A 25781-nucleotide genomic window follows, 5' to 3' on the forward strand; every position below is an offset into this window, starting at 1 on the left:
CATCCTATAAGCCACCGTCAAGAGCCACAGTTATGATAAAAGTCCACGAGCTCTATGAAAGCGAAAAAGGAAAGAGGTCTTGGCTCAAGTAAATTATATTGCCCTGACAGGAGACCATTGGACATCAGTGAGTAACAACAATTACCTCGGAGTAACTGCACATTACATCAGTGACGCAAGTCTTTTGCACTGACTATATTCAAAACTGAGGAGCGTCATTTTGCGGAGGCTTGTAAAGAACAGTTCCTGTTTGTTGCACGTAAGTGGGACATCGAGGGCAAAACGACAACCATCGGGACTGACAGTGCACGCAACATGGTTGCTGCAATTCGACTTACACACTGTGAACACATGAACTGGATAAATAAAACCTCTTTATTTTCTTCAATTATCCTATTTCTATTATTTAGCTCCTCGTGTGAGAGATTCTGTGAACTATGTTTCTTTACAAAACCTTTTGCAAGCATATCAGCTTTGTCTTCATTAGTGACTGCTTCAATTCTGTTATTTCTTAATATCGGTAGAGAAAATTCCATTCTTACACCACCCATCTGTCTAATCATTCCCCAGATCTCCTTAACGTGTATTTCTGTCCCAATATTGCTGCAATAATCTCTCCAGTATTTCCTTTTGGCTTCTTTAATGTTCCTCTTGGTTTTTGCCTGTGCTCTTTTATATTCCATTAAATTGTCAAAAGTATGATTTAACTTTACAACTTTGAAGATTTTGTTTCTATTTTTAACTGCACTTCTGCACTCATCTGTCCACCATGGTACCATGTTCTTTCTCCTAGCCCCTGATGTTTTACCTATTACTTCTGCTGACTCATGTATTATGCTTGTAATCATATTGTTTAATTCCTCAACATTGTTACTCGTGTTCGGCATGGCCTAAATTAGTTTACAGCTTGCTTTAAAACTGAACAGTTCCCAATTAGCTTTTCTCGTTTTCCATCTTATAGCCCAATTATATTCTAAAATGACATTTTGATTTCCTTATTTTGTCCAAATTGGATAATGATCACTGTCCATTGTATTACTGCTTACTTCCCATACACACGTTTCTGCCAGTTGCTGTGTAACAAAAGTAAGATCAATTGCTGATTCCTCACCATGAGTAACATCATATCTTGTGGCTCTTCCATCATTTAAACACACTAATTGTTTATCATCCATTATCTCCTCTATGATACCCCCGTTGCTATCTGTTTTTGTACTTCCCCACAATGAGCTATGAGCATTGAAATCCCCTCATACTATTAGTTTAGAGTTTTCTACCTCACAAATTTCCTCCAGCACTTCACTGGCTCCTGAAAAAGTTATAAAGAGACAGGCAAACGCACTGAACGTTCTTATATTAAGCAATGTGTTAACTTATTCATTAGTTAAAATCAATTCAAAGTTAAATACTCATTCAATTAATCAAATAATTATATAAAAATAATGAGAAACAAGATGATGAGGAAAGGATAAACGTTGATTCATGCTGAGATGGATAGGAAGGTATAAATCAGAATCCTCCACACTCTACAAAAGGTGGCTTACACGCCCAAACAGGGACTTGAACCCAGGAACGTCAGTTGAAAGGTCTGACGCTCTACCGACTGAGTTTTCTGGGGTCATTGGGGCATTAGCTTAGATTAGCTTGTGACCTGTCAAAGATGCAGCGTGCACTAAAAAGTAGGCTGTACAAAACAGGTGGCAAGAGGGAGGCGTGATGCCAATGTCACCGTAAGGAATCCTGCCATGACACAGATTCAATGCAGGATTGCTGCAGCCACAATGCAGAGTCCTTACCACAATACGATCACGGCGAGTTACCGGACAGCCGTTGTGGCCCCTGTGTGGTATGTTCCTCCCTGTGATATGCCCCTTTCTGTTCAGTGAGCACACGCTGTTGTTTTTCCTCCTCCTACCAGCACAACGCTTTTCCCAAGTAACGCTAGAATTGCAAAAAAATGATTGCTGTTGCAATTTTAAAAAGGAAGAGGACGAACACGTTTTCGGCAGGACTCGAACCTGCACAAGAAGACCCCAATGGATTTCTAATGCACCACCTTAACCACTCGGCTGTGACTACAATGTCCTCGTGCCTAGTACACGTGTTGTGCATCCAGATGAAACTTTCAGCAAGTGATAGCTCACTGGCAAAAGCTGCAGCTCCACAAGAAGAACCTTACACGCCCGAGTAGGGACTTGAACCCTGGATGCTCAGATTAAAAGTCTGATGCTCTACCGACTGAGCTATCCAGGCTCCAAGGTAGTGCTTTGCAAGTAAGCAAGGTTTAGGGTTGTGGTCGGCGCAGACCTTTACGGTACACAAAAGTTTACCGTGAGGTGGGGTTTAGACTTGTGGTTGGTGTGGATGTTGCTAAAACACAACGGGTTACTGTGAGGTTGGGTTTATGGTTGTTGTAGGTGTAGACATCAGTAAAACACCGTAGTTTGGACTCCATGTCATGTGGGAGACATTAAAAAGATCAATGACAACTGCAGAAGGTCTTTCTGTTGTTGTGGCAATAATGGAGACTTAACCATTGAAACGATTCTTTCCATGCCTTAGAAGCGTGACTCGATCAACGTTTACCTACACAGCATGCTGGCATCAAAGGTCCCGTTGCTCATATCGAATCCCTAGTCTTCCACACTTTAGGAAACGTAAACATTCAGGACGTGCCATTAGCACAGCCTGCACCAAAAGCAGGCTGGAGATTACTGATGGCATCAAGGAGTGCAACGCCAATGCCACCCTGAAAAGCCTGCCATGACCCTGATTCGAACAGGGGTTGCTGCGGCCACAACGCAGAGTACTAACCACTATACGATCACGGCGAGCCACGGACAGCCGCTGGAGCCTCACTCTCTGTCATACATCTTTGAAAATGGAGGGCCCCCAGGGCAGTGAGCTGGCACGCGCTGCGGTTTTATTTTTGTTGCTTTTCCCTACCAGCACATCTCTTTTCCCAAGAAACACTGGAGTTGCAAACAATCAAGTAAAGTCGCAAACTAAATCTTGCGCGCAGCCTGGACGTAGTCAGCAGGATTCGAACCTGCGCGGGGAGCCCCCAATGGATTTCTAGTCCATCGCCTTAACCACTCGGCCACGACTACGAAGCTTGACCTTTCCATTGTGCTCTTGCCTGGCGCATTGATCGTGCTGCCCGATGACATGTAGAGCAAGCAAGAGCTCACCAGCAATAGATTGTCGCTTGTAGGGATGGTATGCAGTTTAACCCAAAGAATGACCAGTCTGTCAGACGAAGAAGAGCCGGAGTCAGAGATTTAAATAAATATATAAAGTTTACTGAAGATGGTTTGCAGTTACATCAGCAGAAGCCAGCTTCAACACACGCCATGAGTTCCTAGGGCGCTCTGCTTACAATCACAAATCAATAACAATTATACTCTCACATAAGGTCATTAACTGCGTCACGCATATAGTGTTCTAACCTGATTGGATAAAACACAGATAGACTAGGAAAATTTCCACATGGGGTGCGTGCGTACAATTCTGACAGTATCTCAAGCATAAACGTCAGACATCCACTAGACTGTTTGGAGCTGACTCCAGACCTGTGAAACGGATCCACAATCAAATAGAACACACACACTTAAAGTATAATCTGTTTCTTATCCGAGGCTGAGTGTAGTCTCAGCCATCTTTATCAAAACTGGTTAAAAACTGGTATAATCTACATTCAGGCAGTTATATCCTTACTACACAAAGTCTATCTTGAATAAAAAGTAGAATCACCTTAAAAGAATTAACCGTAAAAACAGCAAAATCCCTTAAGACATTTTAGATAATATTAACTCATAGAAATAACAATGGAGACAGTTGCTTCCGGTCCTCAGCCCTCAGCTCCACTCAAGGTCTCCGTGACCTCTGACCTAGTTTGGTGGCTCCTGAAAAAGTTATAAAGAGACAGGCAAAACGCACTGAACATTCTTATGTTGAGCAATGTGTTAACTTACTCATTAGTTAAAATCAATTTAAAGTTAGTTACTCATTCAAACAATCAAATAATTATATAAAAATAATGAGAAACAAGATGGTGAGGAAAGGATAAACGTTGATTCATGCTGAGATGGATAGGAAGGTATGAGTACGAATCCTCCACGCTCTACAAAAGTTGTCTTACACGCCCAAACAGGGACTTGAACCCAGGAACGTCAGACGAAAAGTCTGACGCTCAACCGACTGAGTTATCCGGGATCACTGGGGCAATAGCTTAGATTTAAGTGCTTCTGACGTGTCAGAGTTGCAGCGTGCACTAAAAAGTGGGCTGTACAAAACAGGTGGCAAGAGGGGGGCGTGACTCCAATGTCACCGTAAGGAAGCCTGCCATGACCCGGATCCGAATCGGGGTTGCTGCGGCCACAATGCAGAGTACCAACCACAATCCGATCACGGCGAGTTACCGGACAGTTGTTGTGGCCCCTGTGCGGTATGTTCCTCCCTCTGATTTGCCCCTTTCGGTTCAGTGAGCGCAAGCTGTTGATTTTTCCTCCTACCAGCACGACGCTTTTCCCAAGTAACGCTGGAATTGCAAACATTTGATGACTGTTGCAAGTTTAAAAAGGAAGAGGACGCGCACATGATCGGCAGGACTCGAACCAGCACGAGAAGTACACATGTTGTGCATCCAGCTGAAACTTTCAGCAAGCAATAGCTCACTGGCAAAAGCTGCGGCTCCACAAGAAGAGCCTTACACGCCCGAGCAGGGACTTGAACCCTGGACCCTCAGATTAAAAGTCTGATGCTTTACCGACTGAGCTATCCGGGCTCCACGGCAGCGCCTCGCAAGTAGGCAAGGTTTCGGGTCGTGGTCGGCGCAGACCTTTCCGGTGCACAAAAGTTTACCGTGAGGTGGGGTTTAGACTTGTGGTTGGTGTAGATGTTGCTAAAACACAACGGGTTACTGTGAGGTTGGGTTTATGGTTTGTTGTAGGTGTAGACATCAGTAAAACACAGTAGTTTGGACTCCATGTCATGTGGGAGACATTAAAAAGATCAATGACAACTGCAGAAGGTCTTTCTGTTGTTGTGGCAATAAATGGAGACTTAACCATTGAAACCATTCCTTCCATGCCTTAGAAGCGTGACTCGATCAACGTTTACCTACACAGCATGCTGGCATCAAAGGTCCCGTTGCTCATATCGAATCCCTAGTCTTCCACACTTAGGAAAACACAGCCTGCACCAAAGGAAGCTGGAGATTACGGATGGCATCACAGAGTGCAACGCCAATGCCACCCTGAAAAGCATGCCGTGACCCGGATTCGAACCAGGGTTGCTGCGGGCCACAACGCAGAGTACTAACCACTATACGATCACGGCGAGCCACGGAACAGCCGCTGAGCCTCACTCACGTCATCCGTCTTTGAAAATGGAGGGCCCCCAGGGCAGTCAGCTGGCACGCGATGCGGTTTTATTTTTGTCGCTTTCCCCTACCAGCACATCCCTTTTCCCAAGAAACACTGGAGTTGCAAAACAGTCACGGAAAGTCGCAAACTAAATCCTGCGCGCAGCCTGGACGTAGTCAGCAGGATTCGAATCTGCGCGAGAAGACCCCAATGGATTTCTAGTCCATCGCCTTAACCACTCGGCCACGACTACGAAGCTTGACCCTTCCTTTGTGCTCTTGCCTGGCGCATTGGTCGTGCTGCCCGATGACATGTAGAGCAAGCAAGAGCTCACCAGCAATAGATGTCGCTTGTAGGGATGGTATGCAGTTTAACCCAAAGAAAGACCAGTCTGTCAGACAAAGAAGAGCCGGAGTCAGAGATTTAAATAAATAATAAATAAAGTTTACTGAAGATGGTTTGCCAGTTACATCAGCAGAAGCCAGCTTCAACACTCGCCATGAGTACCAAGGGCGCTCTGCTTACAATCACAAATCAATAACAATTATACTCTCACATAAGGTCATTAACTGCGTCACGCATATAGGTGTTCTAACCTGATTGGATAAAACACAGATAGACTAGGAAAATTTCCACGTGGGGTGCGTGCGTACAATTCTGAACAGTATCTCAAGCATAGACATCAGACATCCACTAGACTGTTTAGAGCTGACTCCAGACCTATGAAACGGATCCACAATCAATAGAACACACACACTTAAAGTATAATCTGTTTCTTATCCGAGGCTGAGTGTAGTCTCAGCCGTCTTTATCAAAACTGGTTTAAAACCGGTATAATCTACATTCAGGCAGTTATATCCTTACCGGCTGACAACACTTTCTCATCACAGCACAGACCTGCGTCCTCTTAAAAAAAACAGATGCAGTCGTCCTCCAGGAAACGGCGTTTCAGAGCTGTGCCATGCCACTGCTGAGCTGCACCGTGAAAGACCTTGAAGTCATTAGTTGTTACCAAAGCCATGGTCCAAAAGCATGGCCAAAAGCACATTTCGCCTGGGCCTTTTGGAACTGTGCTAGCATCAGTCTTGAAAGAGCTGTGCATAAAGCAACTCTCCAGAAGCAGATGGAGTGGGGAAAATGTGCCACAAAGGGACAGCCAAAAAGGACTGGGTGACTTGGAAAAAAAACTATCAAATCCCAATCTTGATGAGCCGTACAAGATGTTGCTGTCGATTTATTGAACGTTTCTCTAGGCAACATCAGAGTGTAGGGACTACAAAAAAGGCAAAATTGCGACTAGTCGCTGGACTTGAATTATTCAATATGGGATTAAACACGCAGGCCCGCAACCAAACGTCGCAAAAGCCACAGTTCCTACTCACAGAGAGAAAAAGCAAAAGCAGCTGGCTGTTCCGTAGTTGGCAGGGTTCAAACCTGCGCGGGGAGACCCCAATGGATTTCAAGTCCATCACCTTAACCTCTTGGCCACGACTACGCATGGTGGCAGCCCGTTGACTTTTTCTGCTGAATGTGGGCAACATTGAACGCAGCACAGTTTGGGGCATAAATGGCCTGAGGTTGTAAAAAGCGGCACAAGCACTGCTCGCAGTTAACAGGAACACGCTGCCGTGACCCGGATTCGAACCGGGGTTGCTGCAGCCACAACGCAGAGTACTGACCACTATACGATCACGGCACACTGCTCGCTCACACGATAAGCTCAACAGCTGCCTGCACACTAAGGGACACTGGTTTGTTTGCGAGATTCAGAAGAGGAAGGCATTTCCGTTAGGGGGCAATGAGCAAAAACAGCAAGTGGACTTTGTGGAAATACCAACCGACGTAGTCGGCAGGGTTCGAACCTGCGCGGGGAGACCCCAATGGATTTCGAGTCCATCGCCTTAACCTCTCGGCCACGACTACACCTGGCCTTGACTCATTCGCTCTGTTGGCAACACTAGATACAGCAGAGGTTGGGGTGAGAAATCCAGCTGTGGCCTGAGGTCACGAAAACTCAGCCCAGCATGGCTTTTCGTTAGCAGGTACGCGCTGCTGTGACCGGGAATCAAACTGGGATTTCTCTGGCCACAACACAGAGTACGGATCACTGTACGGTCGCGGCAAACCCACTGTCGCTCACCACAGCTGCCTGGTGACTAAGTGACAGGAGCTTGTTTGTGAGATGCAGTGGAGGATTGCAATTATGTATAGGAGGCTTGAAAGAAAAGAGAACAACAACATAAGTGGACGTGCAAAACAACGTAGTCGGCAGGATTCAAACCTGCGCAGGGAAACCCCAATGGATTTCTAGTCCATCGCCTTACCCACTCGGCCACGACTACAGACGTCTGCTGTCTCTCTCCTGCTGAGGTGGCAACCAAGCACAGGGTCAACAGGGGTAGAGGAAGGTGCACTAGCTCTTGAGCAACTTTTCCGTACAATCTCTGGGAAGCAGGTAGCTTCTCTGGGAAGCAAGTAGCTCTCTAACACACTCAGCTAACTTCATGGGCACTCTTTCCACACAAGCTGATGATCTGAATTCAGAGCAACGTGCTCTCGCAGGCCACACCACAATGGACAGCCACCAAATGACATGAAAAGAACAACGAGGTCTCTGACAAACAGACAGGCCTTCGCCCGAACAGGGACTTGAAACCTGGACCCTCAGATTAAAAGTCTGATGCTCTACCGACTGAGCTATCCGGGCACCTGTCTGCGGAAGCCCCTTGCCATAGCTTAGCAGAACCTTTTAGGTTCATCTCAAGAGTGTTTTCACAGCTATTGTGTTTCATCCACCAAACATATGCTCCCAAATTGAAGTGAGACCTTCAAAGACAACCCAGATGGGACTTGAACCAACAATCCCAAGCGTCGGAGGTTGATGCCTTATCCATCAGGCCACTGGGCCATTTCACCAATCATTTGTCATGGATCTTTTGTATGCCTTCAACAAGATGCCAACGCATGGAAAACTGCACTGTAGGATCTCGATGCCAGTTTGCATTCAGTCAAAAAGATGTGTGCAACTAATGGACAAACATTTTCTTGTCTTTTTGACCTAAGGGTATGAACCTAGCTTTTTAAAGATAACAATGGATTGTCTTGCACAGCCAACTTAAAAGGAACTGCATCAAAGACAACCCAGTTGGTACTTTAAACCCACAATCCCCAGCTTCGAAGGCTGGTGCCTTATCCATTAGGCCACTGGGCTGTTTTTACTGCCTGTGTACTGTAATATGCCTCCAGGGAGTTGCTGACACACGTAACAAAAACAACATGAACAAAGAGTAGATTGGATCGGTCTCACAGAATTTTTTGTGGCACTGTAGATTGCCTGTACAGGGCTCGTTGGTCTAGGGGTATGATTCTCGCTTAGGGTGCGAGAGTGTCCCGGGTTCAAATCCCTGATGAGCCCTATTCCTGTCTTAGAAGAAGAGGTGGAGCTGTGCTTACTATGATGTTTCTATGTTAATTGTAGCAGCTTTTGTTGTGACTTTAGTTAATAAACATTTAGTGGACTTCTGAACTAAATCAGTCTACATGTACAATTATACAGACAAAAAAAGGAGCGGCAATGATTCGGTTGTTAGATTTGTTTATGGATCTTGAACAACCCACCAGCTTTATATGTAAGCACCATTTTGTCTTTGTACACAGTCTCTTCTCTGTAGGCACCATGCAGGATTCAAAATGGCCTTTCGTGTTAGGTATCTCGATACCCTTTTAGTCATAAAGGTAATATGCATGGCAACGCAGGAAGTTAATAACATGCAAACACATCTCAAGAAGGTTTTCACAGCTACCGTGTTTCATCCACCAAACATTGCTCCCAAATGAAGTGAGACCGTTCAAAGACAACCCAGATGCGACTTGAACCAACAATCCAAGCCCCGAAGTTTGATGCCTTATCCATTAGGCCACTGGGCCCTTTCGCCAATCATTTGTCATGGATCTTTTATATGCCTTCAACAAGATGCCAACGCATGAAAAACTGCACTTTAGGATCTCGATGCCATTTTGCATTCCGTCAAATAAGATGTGTGCAACTAATGGTCAAACATTTTCTTAGTGCAATCATCCACATTCGTGTCTCATTGGTCCTGGGTATGGTTCTCGCGTATGATGTGCCTAGTCTTGAGTTTCAAATTCCAGACAAGGCCACTCTCATTAACTTGAAATCACAACCTTTCTGCACCTATTTTCTTGTTTGCATTTTCATCACATCCACCTAACAGAGACCATTAGTTGAAAGCCACGGGGTACTGAAGTCAAGATCTCCATTACCAAAGCTTAGCGGAACCATTTAGGTTTGTAACGTGACAGTGAGATTCAAGCAAGATTGGATGAATCTTATTTGAAGTGTGCAGCAAGTCTGAGAATTCGAAGCTAACTATTGTCCTCAGATCATCACGCCTAAGTTTTGAGAAGACCAGTCGGAATTGTTTCAACAACTTAAATGTAACCCAACAAAGACAACCCAGATGGGACTTTAACCCACAATCCCCAGCTCGAAAGCTGATGCCTTATCCATTAGGCCAACACTAGCGTTTGTCATATCTGACGTATGGCTCAGGAAGTTCTTGTTACTCAGAAAAACAGTACTTTAGTATCCCTATGCCATATTGCATTCAGACGATCTGGTGTGTACACCTAATGACAAAACAGCTTCTCTGAGGAGTTTTCCATTGTCATGTCTTTTTGACCTAAGGGTATGAACCTAGCTTTTTAAAGGTAACACTGGATTGTCTTGCACAGTCAATTTAAAAGGAACTGCATCAAAGACAACCCAGTTGTACTTTAGGCCACTGGGCTGTTTTTACTGCCTGTGAACTGTAATATGCCTCCAGGGAGTTGCTGACACACATAACAAAAACAACATGAACAAAGAGTAGATTGGATCGGTCTCACAGAATTTTTTGTGGCACTGCAGGTTGATTGACAGGGCTCGTTGGTCTAGGGGTAGAGGTCCTGGGTTCAAATCCCGGACGAGCCCTACGCCTGTCATAGGAAAAGAGGCGGAGCTGCGCTCACTATGATGTTTCTATGTTAATTGTAGCAGCTTTTGCTGTGACTTTAGTTAATGAACATTTAGTGGACTTCTGATCTAAATCAGTCTAACATGTACAATTATACAGACAAAAAAGGAGCGGCAATGATTCGGTTGTTAGATTTGTTTATGGATCTTGAACAACCCACCAGCTTCATATGTAAGACACCAATTTTGTCTTTGTACACAGTCTCTTCTCGGTAGGCACCATGCAGGATTCAAAAATGACCTTTCGCGTTAGGTATCCTCGTTAACCCTTTTAGTCATAGCAGGTAATATGCATGGGAATGCAGGAAGTTAATGACATGCAAACACATCTCAAGAAGGTTTCACAGCTACCGTAATTCATCCACCAAACATTGCTCCCAAATTGAAGTGAGACCTTCAAAGACAACCCAGATGCGACTTGAACCACAATCCCGAGCTTCAAAGGCTGAGGCCTTATTAATTAGGCCAATACTAACGTGTGTCACATCTGATGTAGGCTCAGGAAGTTCTGTTACTCACAAAACAGTACTTTAGGATCCCTATGCCATATTGCATTCAGACGATCTGCTGTGTACACCTAATGACAAAACAGCTTCTCTGAGGAGTTTTCCATTGTCATGTCGTTTTTGACCTAAGGGTATGAACCTAGCTTTTTAAAGGATAACACTGGATTGTCTTGCACAGTCAACTTAAAAGGAACTGCATCAAAGACAACCCAGTTGGTACTTTAAACCCACAATCCCCAGCTTCGAAGGCTGTTGCCTTATCCATTAGGCCACTGGGCGTTTTTTACTGCCTGTGAACTGTAATATGCCTCCAGGGAGTTGCTGACACACGTAACAAAATTAACATGAACAAAGAGTAGATTGGATCGGTCTCACAGAATTTTTTGTGGCACTGTAGATTGCCTGTACAGGGCTCGTTGGTCTAGGGGTATGAAGAGGTGGAGCTGTGCTTACTATGATATTTCTATGTTAATTGTAGCACCTTTTGGTTGTGACTTTAGTTAATGAACATTTAGTGGACTTCTGATCTAAATCAGTCTAACATGTACAATTATACAGACAAAAAAAGGAGCGGCAATGATTCGGTTGTTTGCTTTGTTTTTGGATTCTGAACAACCCACCAGCTTTATATGTAAGCACCATTTTTGTGTTTGTACACAGTCCTCTTCTCTGTAGCACTATGCAGGAATCAAAATGACCTTTCGCATTAGGTATCTCGTTACCCTTTTAGACAGAACAGGTAAAATGCATGAGCATGCAGGAAGTTCATAATATGCGAACACATCTCAAGAAGGTTTTCACAGCTACTGTGTTTCATCTACCAAAGATTGTTCCCGACTTGAAGTAAGATTTCAAAGACGACCAGGTGGGACTTGAACCCACAATCCCCAGCTCCGGAGGCTGATGCCCTTATCCATTAGGCCACTGGGCCACTTCACCAAACCTTTGTCATGGATCTCTTGTATGCCTTCAACAAGATGCCAACGCATGGAAAACTGCACTTTAGGATCTCGATGCCAGTTTGCATTCCGTCCATAAGACATGTGCAACTAATGGACAAACATTTTCTTGTGCAATCATCCACATTCGTGTCTCATTGCTCCTGGGGTATGGTTGGGGTACGCGTATGTTGTGACTGGTCTTGAGTTTCAAATTCCAGACAAGGCCATTCTCATTAACTTGAAGTCACAACCTTTCTGCAGATATTTCCTGGTTTACATTTCATCATCATCCACCTACATGAGACCATTAGTTGAAAACCACAGGGTGCTTGAAGTCAAGATCTCCATTACCAGAGCTTAGCGGAACCTTTTAGGTTTGTAACGTGACAGTGAGATGCTAGCAAGATTGGATGAATTTTAATTGATGTGTGGAGCAAGTCTGAGAATTTGAAAGCTACTATTGTCCTCAGATCATCACACATAAGCTTGAGGAGAGCAGTCAGGATTTTTTCACACAATTTAAAATGTAACCTAACAAACACGATCCAGATGGGACTTGAACCCACAATACCCAACTTTGAAGGCTGATGCCTTATCTATTCAGCCACTGGGCCAATACAAGTATTTTCCTTATTTTTTTGTATGGCTCAGGAAGTTCTTGTAACTCAGAAAACAGCACTTTAGGATCTCTATGCCATATTGCATTTAGACGATCTGGTGTGTACACCTAATGACAAAACAGCTTCTCTGAGGAGTTTTCCATGGTCATGTCTTTTTGACCTAAGGGTATGAACCTAGCTTTTTGAAGGTCACATTGGATTGTCTTGCACAGCCAAACTTAAAAGTAACTGCATCAAGCATACCCAGGTGGGACTTGAACCACAATCCCCAGCTTCGAAGGCTGGTGCCTTATCCATTAGGCCACTGGGCTGTTGTTTATTGCCTGTGAACTGTAATATGCCTCCAGGGAGTTGCTGACACACGTGACAAAAACAACATGAACAAAAAGTAGAATGGATCAGTTTCACTGATTTTTTGTGGCACTGCAGAGTGCTTTTGCAGGTGCTTGTTGGTCTAGGGGTAGGATTCTGGCTTAAGGTGTGAGAGGTCCTGTGTTCAAATCCTGGATGAGCCCTACACCTATTGCAGAAAAAGCGGTGATGCTGTGCTATCTATAGTGTTGCTTTGTTTAATTGTAGCTGTGACTTTAGTTAATGAACGTTTAGTAGACTTCTGATCTATATCAGGTCTAACATGTACAATTACACAAACAAAAAAGAGCGGCAATGATTCGGTTGTTGATTTGTTTTTGGATTCTGAACAACCCATCAGCTTTAGATGTAAGCACCATTTTTGTGTTTCTATGGCAGACTCTTCTCTGTAGGCACCATGCAAGGAATCAAAATGACCTTCGCGTTAGGTATCTCGTTACCCTTTTAGTCATAACATGTAAAATGCATGAGCATGCAGAAAGTTAATAACATGCAAACACATCCTCAAAAGGTTTTCACAGCTACTGTGTTTCATCTACCAAACATTGCTCCCGACTTGAAGTAAGATTTCAAAGACGACCCAGGTGGGACTTGAACCACAATCCCCAGCTCCGGAGGCTGATGCCTTATCCATTAGGCCACTGGGCCACGTTGCCAAACTTTTTCATGGATTTTTTGTATGCCTTCAACAAGATGCCAACGCATGGAAACTGCATACTTTAGGATCCTCGATGCCAGTTTGCATTCCATCAAAAAAGATGTGTGCAACTAATGGTCAAACATTTTCTTTGTGCAATCATCCACATTCGTGTCTCATTGGTCCTGGGGTATGGTTCTCGCGTATGGTGTGACTGGTCTTGAGTTTCAAATTCCAAACAAGGCCACTCTCGTAACTTGAAATCACAACCTTTCTGCAGCTATTTCTTTTGCATTTCATCAATCATCCACCTATAAAGAGACCATTAGTTGAAGCCACGAGGTACTTGAAGTCAAGATCTCCTACACCCCCCGACAACACTTTCTCATCACAGCACAGACCTGCGTCCTCTTAAAAAAAACAGATGCAGTCGTCCTCCAGAGAACGGCGTTTCACAGAGCTGTGCCATGCCACTGCTGAGCTGCACCGTGACAAGACCTTAAAGTCATTAGGTGTTACCAAAGCCATGGTCCAAAGCATGGCCAAAAGCACATTTCGCCTGGGCCTTTGGAACTGTGCTAGCATCAGTCTGAAAGAGCTATGCTAAAGCAACTCTCCAGAAGCAGATGGAGTGGGGAAAATGTGCAAAGGGACAGCCAAAAAGGAACCCAGATAAAGCCAATAAAGGAGTTGCTGACACACGTAACAAAAACAACATGAACAAAGAGTAGAGTGGATCGGTCTCACAGAATTTTTTGTGGCACTGCAGATTGCTTCTACAGGGTTCGTTGGTCTAGGGGTATTTTTCTTGCTTTGGGTGCGAGAGGTCCTGGGTTCAAATCCCAGACGAGCCCTATGACTGTCATAGAGAAAGCAGCGGTGCTGTGCTATCTAAGGTGTTCCTATGTTAATTGTAGCAGCTTTTGCTGTGACTTTAGTTAATGAACATTTAGTGGACTTCTGATCTAAATCAGTCTAACATGTACAATTATACAGACAAAAAAGGAGCGGCAATGATTTGGTTGTTAGATTTGTTTATGGATCTTGAACAACCCACCAGCTTTATATGTAAGCACCATTTTTGTCTTTGTACACAGTCTCTTCTCTGTAGGCACCATGCAGGATTCAAAATGGCATTTCGCGTTAGGTATCTCATTACCCTTTTAGTCATAACAGGCAATATGCATGGCAATGCAGGAAGTTAATGACATGCAAACACATCTCAAGAAGGTTTTCACAGCTACTGTGTTTCATCTACCAAAGATTGTTCCCGACTTGAAGTAAGATTTCAACGACGACCCAGGTGGGTCTTGAACCCACAATCCCCAGCCCCGGAGGTTGATGCCTTATCCCTTGGCCACTGGGCCATTTCACCAATCATTTGTCATCGATTTTTTTTATGCCTTCAGCAAGATGCCAACGAAAAGGAGCCGGGTAACACTTTATTTTGATGGTCCCCCTTTAGATAGTCTGCTGACCGTAAGTTACTTTTCAAGTTCTTATCTGTTTACTTTCATCTGGATAGTATCTGTAGATTGTCTTTAAATGTTCTTAGGCAATCAATACAATGTCTACAGCATGTAAACATTTATTAAACTTTCGGTAAGATAAGTGTTACCAATTTAGGTTCTAGATGTTCAACAGTGTATCAGTAGATATGCAACAAATCTTCAACAGATGTTCAACAGTTTATTAGTACATATGCAACAAATCCTCAACATTTAGGTTCTAGATGTTCAACAGTTTATCAGTAGATATGCAACAAATCCTCAACATTTAATAAACTTGGTAAGTTACGTGTTACCAAATTAGGTTGTAGATGTTCAACAGTGTTTCAGTAGATATGAAACTAATCTTCTACAGATGTTCAACAATGTATTAGTAGATATGCAACAAATCCTCAACAAGTTTTCAGAACATTGACCACCAAGATGTTTGTTGTTATTGTCTGCATGTAGTTGTTATCCAGTTTATGAATAGACTTTGAGTAAACATTCAGATGCCTATAAGTAGCTACGCAAGATATTTTAACATGAACTTTAATCAAATATAAAATTAGGGTTAGGTACAATCTAAGAGTGTTCAATTAACTATTTGTTGCATTTAATCTAACTTTCAGTAGACAGTTATTTTACTTTAAAGGGCACATAGTTTACCTCTTTTTTATGATTTAATATTAATATTATGGTTCTTCTGAATGTGCCAGTTTAGGTTCAGTTTAAAACACAATTCAGATTTTTTATTATAATGTGTTAAAAGTGTCATGTTGGGGGCGTGTCCACAGTTCGCTGATTTATGGGTGTTGCTTCACATGTAAATTAGTTTCGGCTTCCCGCCAACGTAACAAGGGGCGGGGCCATGAGCTTTGCGTTTGCAACAGAGTCTGACAGGCAGACAGAGAAGGAGCAGGAGTGAGAGGTTCAGCAATCAGTCGTACATGTACGACTCGGACACAGACCAAGCAGAGAGTACAAAATCATATGTGTCTTTGTACAGTTTTACAGCCAACTGTGTGCTAGTTTCAAGTGCCGAGCTTGTACACAGAAACTAATAACCACGCACACTGAATTAACTTTTATTGAGGCACCGGATGCGCCGCTCGAAGCCGCGACACAGCACACCAGACACTCTCTGTGGCGCGGCAGAAACATGAAGTGTCCTGAATCATCGTGCCACGCATTTTTAAATTCTAATTAAATTCTAGGCGCCCAGCCGTCGACTTGAGTGTGCCCTGATAGAAACCTATGTTTAGAAATCTAAAACGCATGCTAGTTAAGATCACAGGGAGCTTCTGGGATCGCGAGAAATGCAAACGGCTGAAGTATAAGGTAGACTCAATGAGAAGTACACATGTTTGCAAACCTACCTAAAGATACAACCAATAATTCCGATTAGAGCGATAATGTGGAGAATATTGCTCTTGTGTGGAGCCCAATGAGCCTTGCATCTAAAAATAGAGCTAGCGTGTTCTTTTAGTGATATCGCTTAGACTCACGCTGAAAATGGCGGACGTGAATTAACAAACTGAGGATATGATGACGCGCCTGTCAATTAATATTGGTGGGCGGGGGGACCGCACTCCTACGTAAAGTTGCGGTGGGTTTGAAAACTGCTCCAATTGGTCCACCGTTTTTATGTTGTTAAATTGAAAAAAAAAGCACTGGGTGTGCTTATGGCTCGTTTCCACTGACCGGTACGGTACGGTTTGGTTCGGTTTGGTACGGGTCACCTTTATCAGTGTCACGGATTGGCCAGGCTCTTCCACCAACATCACGCACCGAGCACCTTCACCTGAGTATTAACCACGCACAGCTGCACCCAATCACTCCCATTCACTATATAAGCACACACCTCACTTCACTCATTGTCCGGTCTCGTTCCTACGAAGCGGACTCTGAGTGAACCACTTCCTAGGTTTCACTCCACTACGATCTCAGCAATTATACTTACCTTTACTCTGTTTCCTTCTAGTCTGTCCAGTGTTCCCGGTGTCCTGTCAGCGTTGTGTGTCTCGTCAGTCTGTCTTCCCCGCAAGTCCTCTGGTGTGTGCATTCGGTCATCCTTCAGTGTTTGTCATCTCACCTGACAAAGAGGATCATCAGTTCCACTAAACTCCGTTCATCGCTCCATCAATATTCATTGATACTCTACTGTTGGAATAAACATTGTTTATACTCACTCCCCTTGTTTGTCCGTCTGCTTCCGTAACAGAAGACCGGACCTTAAAACTACCAACAGCATGAGCACTCAAGATCCCCTTCAGGAGTTGGTGGATTCATTGAAGAGAGTGCTACTACCATCTGCTCCACTTCCCGAAGCACCACCAGCACCGAGCACTTCTTCACCGTCCATCCACTCATCCAGTCCCATGGCTCGACCAGCGCCCTACTCTGGCGGCGGCGGAGGAGTGCAATGGATTTCTCCTGCAATGTTCTCTGGTATTCACTATGCAACCCGAGTTATACCCTACAGATCGGTCCAAATCGCTTTCATCATCTCCCTCCTCTCTGGGTCGGCTCTTCGGTGGGCTGAAACCATCTGGCAACAGTCTGGGCCGGTAACAAATTCCATTCAGTCATTCACCCAGTACTTCAAGGAGGTTTTTGGTCGCGCGGATGCTGAAGTAGAAGCTGGAGAACAGCTATACCATCTCAAACAGGGAGCCATGTCCACTCAGGATTATGCTCTCAGGTTCCGAACTCTGGCTGCTGCTAGCGGCTGGAATGAGCGATCTCTCCTCACAACCTACCGGCTCGGACTAGAGCCCAGCCTCCGGTTACAGCTGGCCGCCCTCGACGATACGATGGGATTGGAGAAGTTCATCCAACACTCTCTGCGCTGTTCCGATCGTCTGAGGGTCTACCAGCATGATCCTCCATCAATATCCCAAGCACTCCTCCGTTCGCCAGAGCCAGCCGTCCCTCCAGAACCAGAACCCATGATCATCGAATCTGGTAGACTCACGATCACCGAGCGACAGAGGAGGCTGACCCGGGGTCTGTGCATTTACTGTGGCGCCAAGGGACATGTCAGGCTGGACTGTCCCATTCGTCCAGCACGCTCTGTGGTGAGTTTGTTCAGTTCTCCTATTGAAAAGATGCATCCTCTCACCACTAATGTCCAGTTAACTACCCCTTCTGTCTCAGTTTCAGTCACAGCCCTCATCGACTCCGGGTCAGCAGGAAATTTCATCTCGCACGCCCTCTGTCGCCGACTCCAGCTTAACACCGAAGCCTCGACGCACGTCTACCAGATTCAGCCCATAACCAAAGATATCCATTGTCAGGCACGTATCCATCGAAAATGTGAACCCGTCAATCTCCAAGTAGGACTGCTCCACAAAGAGGAGATTCAATTTCTGGTTCTGGAGGGTGCATCGATGGATATCATCTTAGGGGCCCGTGGCTGGTGAAGCACGATCCCATCCTCTCTTGGGGCACAGGAGAAATTAAGAGATGGGGAGAAGAATGCCGATCCAGCGTGTTTTCCCGATCTACCCTTACAAATTCGAAGACCCCTTACCGTCTACGTCACGTCTGTCGAAAGTCCAGAGAGAAAATATCCATTCAGATCCCGAAGATCTACTCCTCATACGAGGATGTATTTTGCCCCAAGAGAGCTTCCCAGCTACCTCCACATCGGCCATGGGACTGCGCCATAGACCTGCTTCCAGATGCTCCTATGCCCAGAGGTAGGATCTACCCGTTGTCCCTTCCGGAGACCAAGGCAATGGAGGAGTACATCCAGGAGGCTCTGAGTCAGGGGTATATCCGTCCATCCACGTCACCTGCTGCCTCAAGTTTCTTCTTCGTGGCTAAGAAGGATGGAGGGCTGCGGCCATGTATCGATTACAGAACCCTAAATCAAGGTACAGTCAAGTTCCGGTATCCCCTTCCTCTCGTCCCTGCGGCCCTGGAACAACTCAGATCCGCCAAAATTTTCACCAAGTTGGACCTCCGTAGCGCCTATAACCTGGTGAGAATACGTGAGGGGGACGAGTGGAAGACTGGGTTTGTGACCCCTACTGGACACTACGAGTACCTGGTCATGCCCTATGGTCTGGTTAACGCCCCCTCCGTATTCCAAAACTTCATCCACGAAGTCCTCCGGGAGGTCCTCCATCTCTTCGTCATCGTATACATAGATGATATCCTAATTTACTCCCGGAGTGAGGCCGAACATCGCCACCACGTTGCGGAGGTCCTGAAAACCCTCAGGAAACCCGCCTGTACCTCAAGGCTGAAAAATGCTCCTTCCATTCACCATCTGTTCAGTTCTTGGGGTACATCATCGATCAAAGAGGGGTTCGTATGGACGAGGGGAAGGTCACTTCCGTCATCTCCTGGCCCGACCAAAAACCATAAAGGAACTCCAACGTTTCCTAGGATTTGCTAATTTCTACCGACGTTTCATCCAGAATTACAGTCTCATCACCGCTCCGCTCACCAACCTGTTGAAAAATAAACCCAAAGCACTACCCTGGCCTCCCGAAGCCGCCGCAGCCTTCCAAAACTAAAAGAATCCTTCACTCAAGCCCCACTGCTGACTCATCCTGATCCTCGACTTGCCGTTTGTGGTCGAAGTGGATGCATCGACCACCGGAGTGGGAGCCATCCTGTCCCAGTACCACGGTACTCCTTCATTACTCCATCCATGTGCCTATTTCTCCCGGAAGCTCAGCCCGGCGGAAAGGAACTATGACATCGGAAATCGAGAACTTCTGGCCATCAAGCTCGCCCTGGAGGAGTGGCGACACTGGTTGGAGGGGGCCAAACATTCGTTCCAGGTGATCACAGATCATAAAAATCTCCAATACCTAAAAGATGCTAAAAGACTCTGTCCTCGTCAGGCCCGTTGGTCATTGTTCTTCTCCAGATTTCAGTTCTCTATCTCATATCGACCAGGTTCAAAGAATATCCGAGCAGACGCACTTTCCAGAATTCACGACCAGCATGAAATTATTGAGACACCGGCCAAGATCCTTCCTGATCAGATCACTATCTGTCCCATCCAATGGTCCGCTCCTACAGTAATCGCCACTCCAGAATCCAGAACTCCGCCGGGCTGTCCCCCCAATCGACGCTTCATCCCTGAAAATCAACGGGTAGATCTCATTCATTCCAGCCATACATCTCTGGGCACAGGACATCCTGGGGCCAACAACACCCTCTCGCTGCTATCCCAACGCTTTTGGTGGCCGAACATGGCGAGGGATGTGAGAAGATACGTCCAAGGCTGCAGAGAATGCGCTATGGCGAAGAGTCCTCGCCATCTACCTGCTGGTAAACTCCATCCCTTGCCCATCCCAAACCGCCCCTGGTCACACCTAGGAGTTGACTTCATGACAGACCTCCCATTGTCTGAAGGTAACACCTGCATTCTAGTCATCATAGATCGATTCTCTAAATTCTGTCGTTTGATTCCTTTGAAAGGTATACCCACAGCCCTAGAGACCGCCGAAAACCTGTTCAACCACGTCTTTCGAAATTTTGGGTTACCAGAAGATATAGTCTCGGATTGAGGACCCCAATTTATCTCCAGACTATGGAGAGCATTCTTCAGACTCCTAGGTGTGACCGTAAGCCTCTCGTCTGGCTATCACCCCCAAACCAACGGCCAGACAGAGAGGAAAATTCAGGAAGTGGGGCGGTTCCTCCGGACCTTCTGTCACGGTCACCAAAACTCCTGGAGCCAGTTTCTGGGCTGGGCGGAATACGCCCAGAATTCCCTGCGGCAACCTACCACCGGACTCACGCCATTCCAGTGCATCCTAGGTTTCCACCTCCACTCTTCCCCTGGGATGGCGCACCATCTGATGTCCCCGCAGTGGATTACTGGTTTCCGGGAGAGCGAGAGAGTCTGGGACGATGCTCATCACCATCTCCAGAGGGCAGTACGCAGAACAAAGGAGGTATCGGATAAGAGGAGGATTCCAGGCCCCATCTATACTCCAGGACAAAGGTCTGGCTCTCCACCAGAGATATCCGGTTGCGACTGCCCTCCCGAAAATTAAGTCCCAGATTTGTTGGTCCCTTCACCATTCTGGAACAGGTCAACCCCGTCACATACAAATTACAGTTACCACCACAGTACAGAATCCACCCCACATTCCACGTGTCCCTTCTAAAACCCTTTCACGATCCTCTGATTCCCTCCACAGAGCCTGGCCATGAAGAGGAACCTCCTCCCCCCCTGATGTTAGAAGAAGGGGCCATCTACCAAGTCAAGGACATCCTACGGTCCCGGCGTCGTGGTGGTCAGCTTGAATACCTCGTCGACTGGGAAGGATACGGTCCAGAAGAGAGGTCATGGGTCTCCAGATCCGATATACTAGATCCCGCACTTATGGAAGAGTTCCACTCCAATCACCCAGAATTTCCAGCACCTCGAGGACGAGGTAGACCACCACGACGTCGGAGGTTCAGGCCCTCAGGAGCGGGCCCTGGGAGGGGGGTAATGTCACGGATTGGCCAGGCTCTTCCACCAACATCACGCACCGAGCACCTTCACCTGAGTATTAACCACGCACAGCTGCACCCAATCACTCCCATTCACTATATAAGCACACACCTCACTTCACTCATTGTCCGGTCTCGTTCCTACGAAGCGGACTCTGAGTGAACCACTTCCTAGGTTTCACTCCACTACGATCTCAGCAATTATACTTACCTTTACTCTGTTTCCTTCTAGTCTGTCCAGTGTTCCCGGTGTCCTGTCAGCGTTGTGTGTCTCGTCAGTCTGTCTTCCCCGCACGTCCTCTGGTGTGTGCATTCGGTCATCCTTCAGTGTTTGTCATCCCCCTGACAAAGAGGATCATCAGTTCCACTAAACTCCGTTCATCGCTCCATCAATATTCATTGATACTCTACTGTTGGAATAAACATTGTTTATACTCACTCCCCTTGTTTGTCCGTCTGCTTCCGTAACAATCAGGCTTGCGTTTCCACTAACAATGGTACCCTTTTGGTGGGCGTGGTGTATGACAGACAGTTTCAGTCGACGTCATTCTCGCTCGAGGAAATGTCTACAATAAAGCTGTACGGGTCACTTACATATCATATGAGAAGCACTTCTCAAAAAACAGATGCTTCATACACAAATGCTTGTGTAAATGTTTATTACTAACTTTACTATGAACATGAGTTGATTATAACTGCAGATCAATGACAGTGCGAAACAGCCTACTGTAACGTCTGTGATTATATTAAATAACTAAATAAATGAACATATATAGACGCATACAGCCCCTTGCAGTCTCCGAAATGTTACCAACTACAGAAGAAATACACACAGCAGACATTTTCGTCCGTATTTAGGTTCAAAACAATACAAATTATAGCCTAGTCAGTGAAAACCTCTCATCTGTGTCTGTAATCTTCCGCAGCACACGTAGCCTCTGTTAGACAGTAATTCCGTCAATCTGAGTTCATAATAGTCCAAAATGTGAAGATAATAAGTTAGTTATACATGGCATTTTGTTCATGTTTGCTGAAAAAATAATGTGCTCCTTTTTTTTCCGGCTTCTCCTTTGTTTCTTCACGCTTTACTCTCGCGTTTGTCAGTGTCTGACAGGATCGGGTTTCAAAAGCACGTCAATAATCAAGCGCAGGTTATTATCATCAGCTCAAGAAGTCTGTTATTTCAGATATAATGTTAGAGACGCGCGCGAGCGCTAGCAAGAAAGCGAAACCGCTCGCACCTCAGACTGCCTCATAAAAAACTACGGGGCACAGGGTAAATCTGGTCTTCTTCTTGGCTTTGTGGCTGTTCATCAGTGGAAACGGGCCATTATATCACCCCAATATGATGGTCTACACACCATACATGCACATATGTCTGTCCAAACAGCTTGAAAAGTAGATTTTTACCATAGGTGCCCTTTAAGGTACATTTATCAGCTCATCTGTTGTCACACTGGGTCCATCAAAATGAAGTGAAAACCTAAGAAATGCTGTTAAATGACAGTAAGGAGCCAACTTCACAGACAGCATGGTTACTAGTCAGTAAATTTTCAGCAGATAGTCAACAGACAGGTAGTAGCAACGATGATGCAAGTATTTGAAGACAAAAACACAACAGCACCACACGTACTAGAACATAAAAAATACCAGAGTCATTAGTTCGTCCAACTGCTTTTAATTTATTGCTGTCAAAAAAAATAAAATAAAAAAAATTAACAGCCCAGGTAATTAAGCTGAAGAAAACATTTGGTTCAGGACAATTAGAAAGAGCTTTATTGCCAGGTATGTTCACACATACGAGGAATTTGTTTTCGTGACAGAGCTTCTACAGTGCAACAGAATTACAGAGACAGGACAAAAAACAGATAATAAATATATTAAAAAAAAAAAAATAGAAGTAGTGAGTGCAAATATACAAATTGACAAGTGTATGTATGTGTTTATTACTATATACAACATTAGGAACAATTGTTGTTACATCCACAGCGGAATGAACCGCCAACTTATCCAGCATATGTTTTTATGCAACGGATGCCCTTACAGCTGCAACCCATCACTGGGAAACATCCATACACAATCATTCACACACATGAACTAAGGACAGTTTAGCCAACCCAATTCACCTCTACCAAATGTTTTTGGACTGTGGGGGGAACCGGAGCACCCAGAGGAAACCAACGCGAACACCGGGAGAACATGCAAACTCCACACAGAAATAGCAACTGACACAGCCGAGGCTCGAACCAGTGACCTTCTTCCTGTGAGGCGAACGTGCTACCCACTGCACCACCATGCAGCCGCTATATAATTTTTTTTTTCTGAAATTCATAATTTTTTCAGGCTCAGTTCAGTAATTTAACTATTTTGTGGCAAAGACTTGATTTTTTTTCATTGTCTTTAACATAGTCGGCTGAAAAATAACTAATTTTAGAAATACAATTTAGATGATGAGGTGACATGGTGGCGCAGTGGGTAACACGTTCGCCTCACAGCAAGAAGGTTGATGGTTTGAACCTCGGCTGGGTCAGGTGGCATTTCTGTGGCATACCATGTTGGCGTGGGCTTCCTTCGAGTGCTCCGTTTCCCCCACAAGTCCAAAGACATGTGGTACAGGTGAATTGAGTAAGCTCAAATTGTCAGTAGTGAATATGTGAGAATGAGTGTGTATGGATGTTTCCCAGTAATAGGTTGCAGCTGAAAGGGCATCTGCTGTGTAAAACATGTGCTGAATAAGTTGGTGGTTCATTCCGCTGTGGCGACCCAGGATTAAAAAAGGGAAATGAATTTAGACGGCATTTAAAGGTTTTTGCATCTGATCTCAATATATATATATTTTTTTGGCATTATAAGCTGAGCTTATTGTGCTGCACTTTTTTGCTTCTACATTTTAACAGTAAACAGAAACATTATTGAACAAAGAAACATACAATAAACATGGCCTTAACAATAAGCGACAGAGCAAATATCCTCTAATCACTCATTCAGACAAAAAGGCAAAAGTGAACCCTTCATTGATAGGACTTTTATGTGAACATCTCCAACAATGAGCTCTCTACACTTTTGAGCGAACTCTGTTCATTTTCCTGGTGTGAAGCTGGTGCTGTTAAATTGCTCCCTGTTAGCAAAGTACAGCTCTGCAATTGGAGCGAGCTGGGCCACTGCATTTCGAGAGACACCTTCTCTGTGGAATGCTCTGGTCATGGTTGCTCCACGTCTTGTCAGCTTCAAAAGCCTTTTGTAGCGATGTATGACATCACGAACATTATTAGCTGAAAAACTATTTAAAACAATTAATACCTTCATGACCAAATAATCACAATGCAACCACCTATCCTAAGCCTAATGAGCACGTACAAATATAGAAAGAAGTATCATTAACACTGGCACATCTGTGTGTGTGTAAGAGCGTGAAAACAGTACATTTGAGACAGAGAGACAGAATGTAGGTGTGTGAGAGAGAGCATGTACAAGAGTGAGTGTGTACGCAACAAGTGTCTCCACTTTCCTTCCTAATCTGCAACTGCCTCTCTGGCTATACCACTAACTGTGCTCTCTCTCTCTCTCTCTCTCTCAAAAAAAATAAATAAAAATAAAAAAAAAAAAAATAAAAAAAAAAAAATAAAAAAAAAAATAAAAAAAAAAATAAAAAAAATAAAAAAAAATTTTTTTACTAATGCTTTGCTTCTTAGACTTTACACACCTGAAACTTGTCTATAGCACTGTTGCTGCTCTTATAGTTGTGTAAATGCTTCCTTGTCCTCATTTGTAAGTCGCTTTGGATAAAAGCGTCTGCTAAATGACTAAATGTAAATGTAAATGTACAATATGTGTGTGAGTGAGAGCATGTACATGTTTATCTAAGAGGGAGAACATGTATAAAACTGTGTGTGAGAGGGATCACATGCTTGTGTGTGTGTGTGTGAGAGAGAGAGAGCATGTACGTGTGTGTCTATGAGAGAAAGAATGTCTGTGTGTATGAGAGAGCATGTACAAGAGTGAGTATGTGAGTGATTGTGTGTACAAGTGTGTGTGTGTGTATTTGTACAAATATGTGTGTGAGAGCATGTATATGTGTGTAGAGAGAGAGAGCATGTGTGAGAGAGAGCATGTACAAGAGGTGTGTGTGTGAGTGAGAGTGTGTACAGGTGTGTGTAATTGTGTATAAGACTGTGTGTGAGAGAGAGAGCATGCACTTGTGTGTGTCTGAGAGAGAGAGCACATGTACATGGTACTTGTGTGTGTGTGAGTGAGAGCATGTACAAGTGTGTGTGAGTGTATAAGAGAGTGAGCATGAACTGTATGGGTGTGAGAGAAAGAGCAGTTTGTCTAGAGAGAGAGAGAGA

General features: G+C 44.7%; 1 protein-coding gene and 4 non-coding genes across 5 annotated transcripts in view; all 5 read right to left on the reverse strand.

Annotated features, from left to right (window-relative positions):
* Nucleotides 1-25781, reverse strand: part of LOC130222076 (gastrula zinc finger protein XlCGF57.1-like) — a 622680-nt gene that overhangs the window by 435444 nt on the left and 161455 nt on the right. The gene's annotated exons all lie outside the window — the stretch shown is intronic.
* Nucleotides 3029-3110, reverse strand: trnas-aga (transfer RNA serine (anticodon AGA)). Its single transcript has one exon. It is a non-coding gene; the product is annotated as a tRNA-Ser (tRNA).
* Nucleotides 6991-7062, reverse strand: trnah-gug (transfer RNA histidin (anticodon GUG)). Its single transcript has one exon. It is a non-coding gene; the product is annotated as a tRNA-His (tRNA).
* On the reverse strand, nucleotides 7208-7289 carry trnas-cga (transfer RNA serine (anticodon CGA)). Its single transcript has one exon. It is a non-coding gene; the product is annotated as a tRNA-Ser (tRNA).
* Nucleotides 8001-8073, reverse strand: trnak-uuu (transfer RNA lysine (anticodon UUU)). The gene has a single exon. It is a non-coding gene; the product is annotated as a tRNA-Lys (tRNA).

Source organism: Danio aesculapii, chromosome 4, assembly GCF_903798145.1.
Source record: "Danio aesculapii chromosome 4, fDanAes4.1, whole genome shotgun sequence".
Classification (NCBI taxonomy): Eukaryota; Metazoa; Chordata; class Actinopteri; order Cypriniformes; family Danionidae; genus Danio; species Danio aesculapii.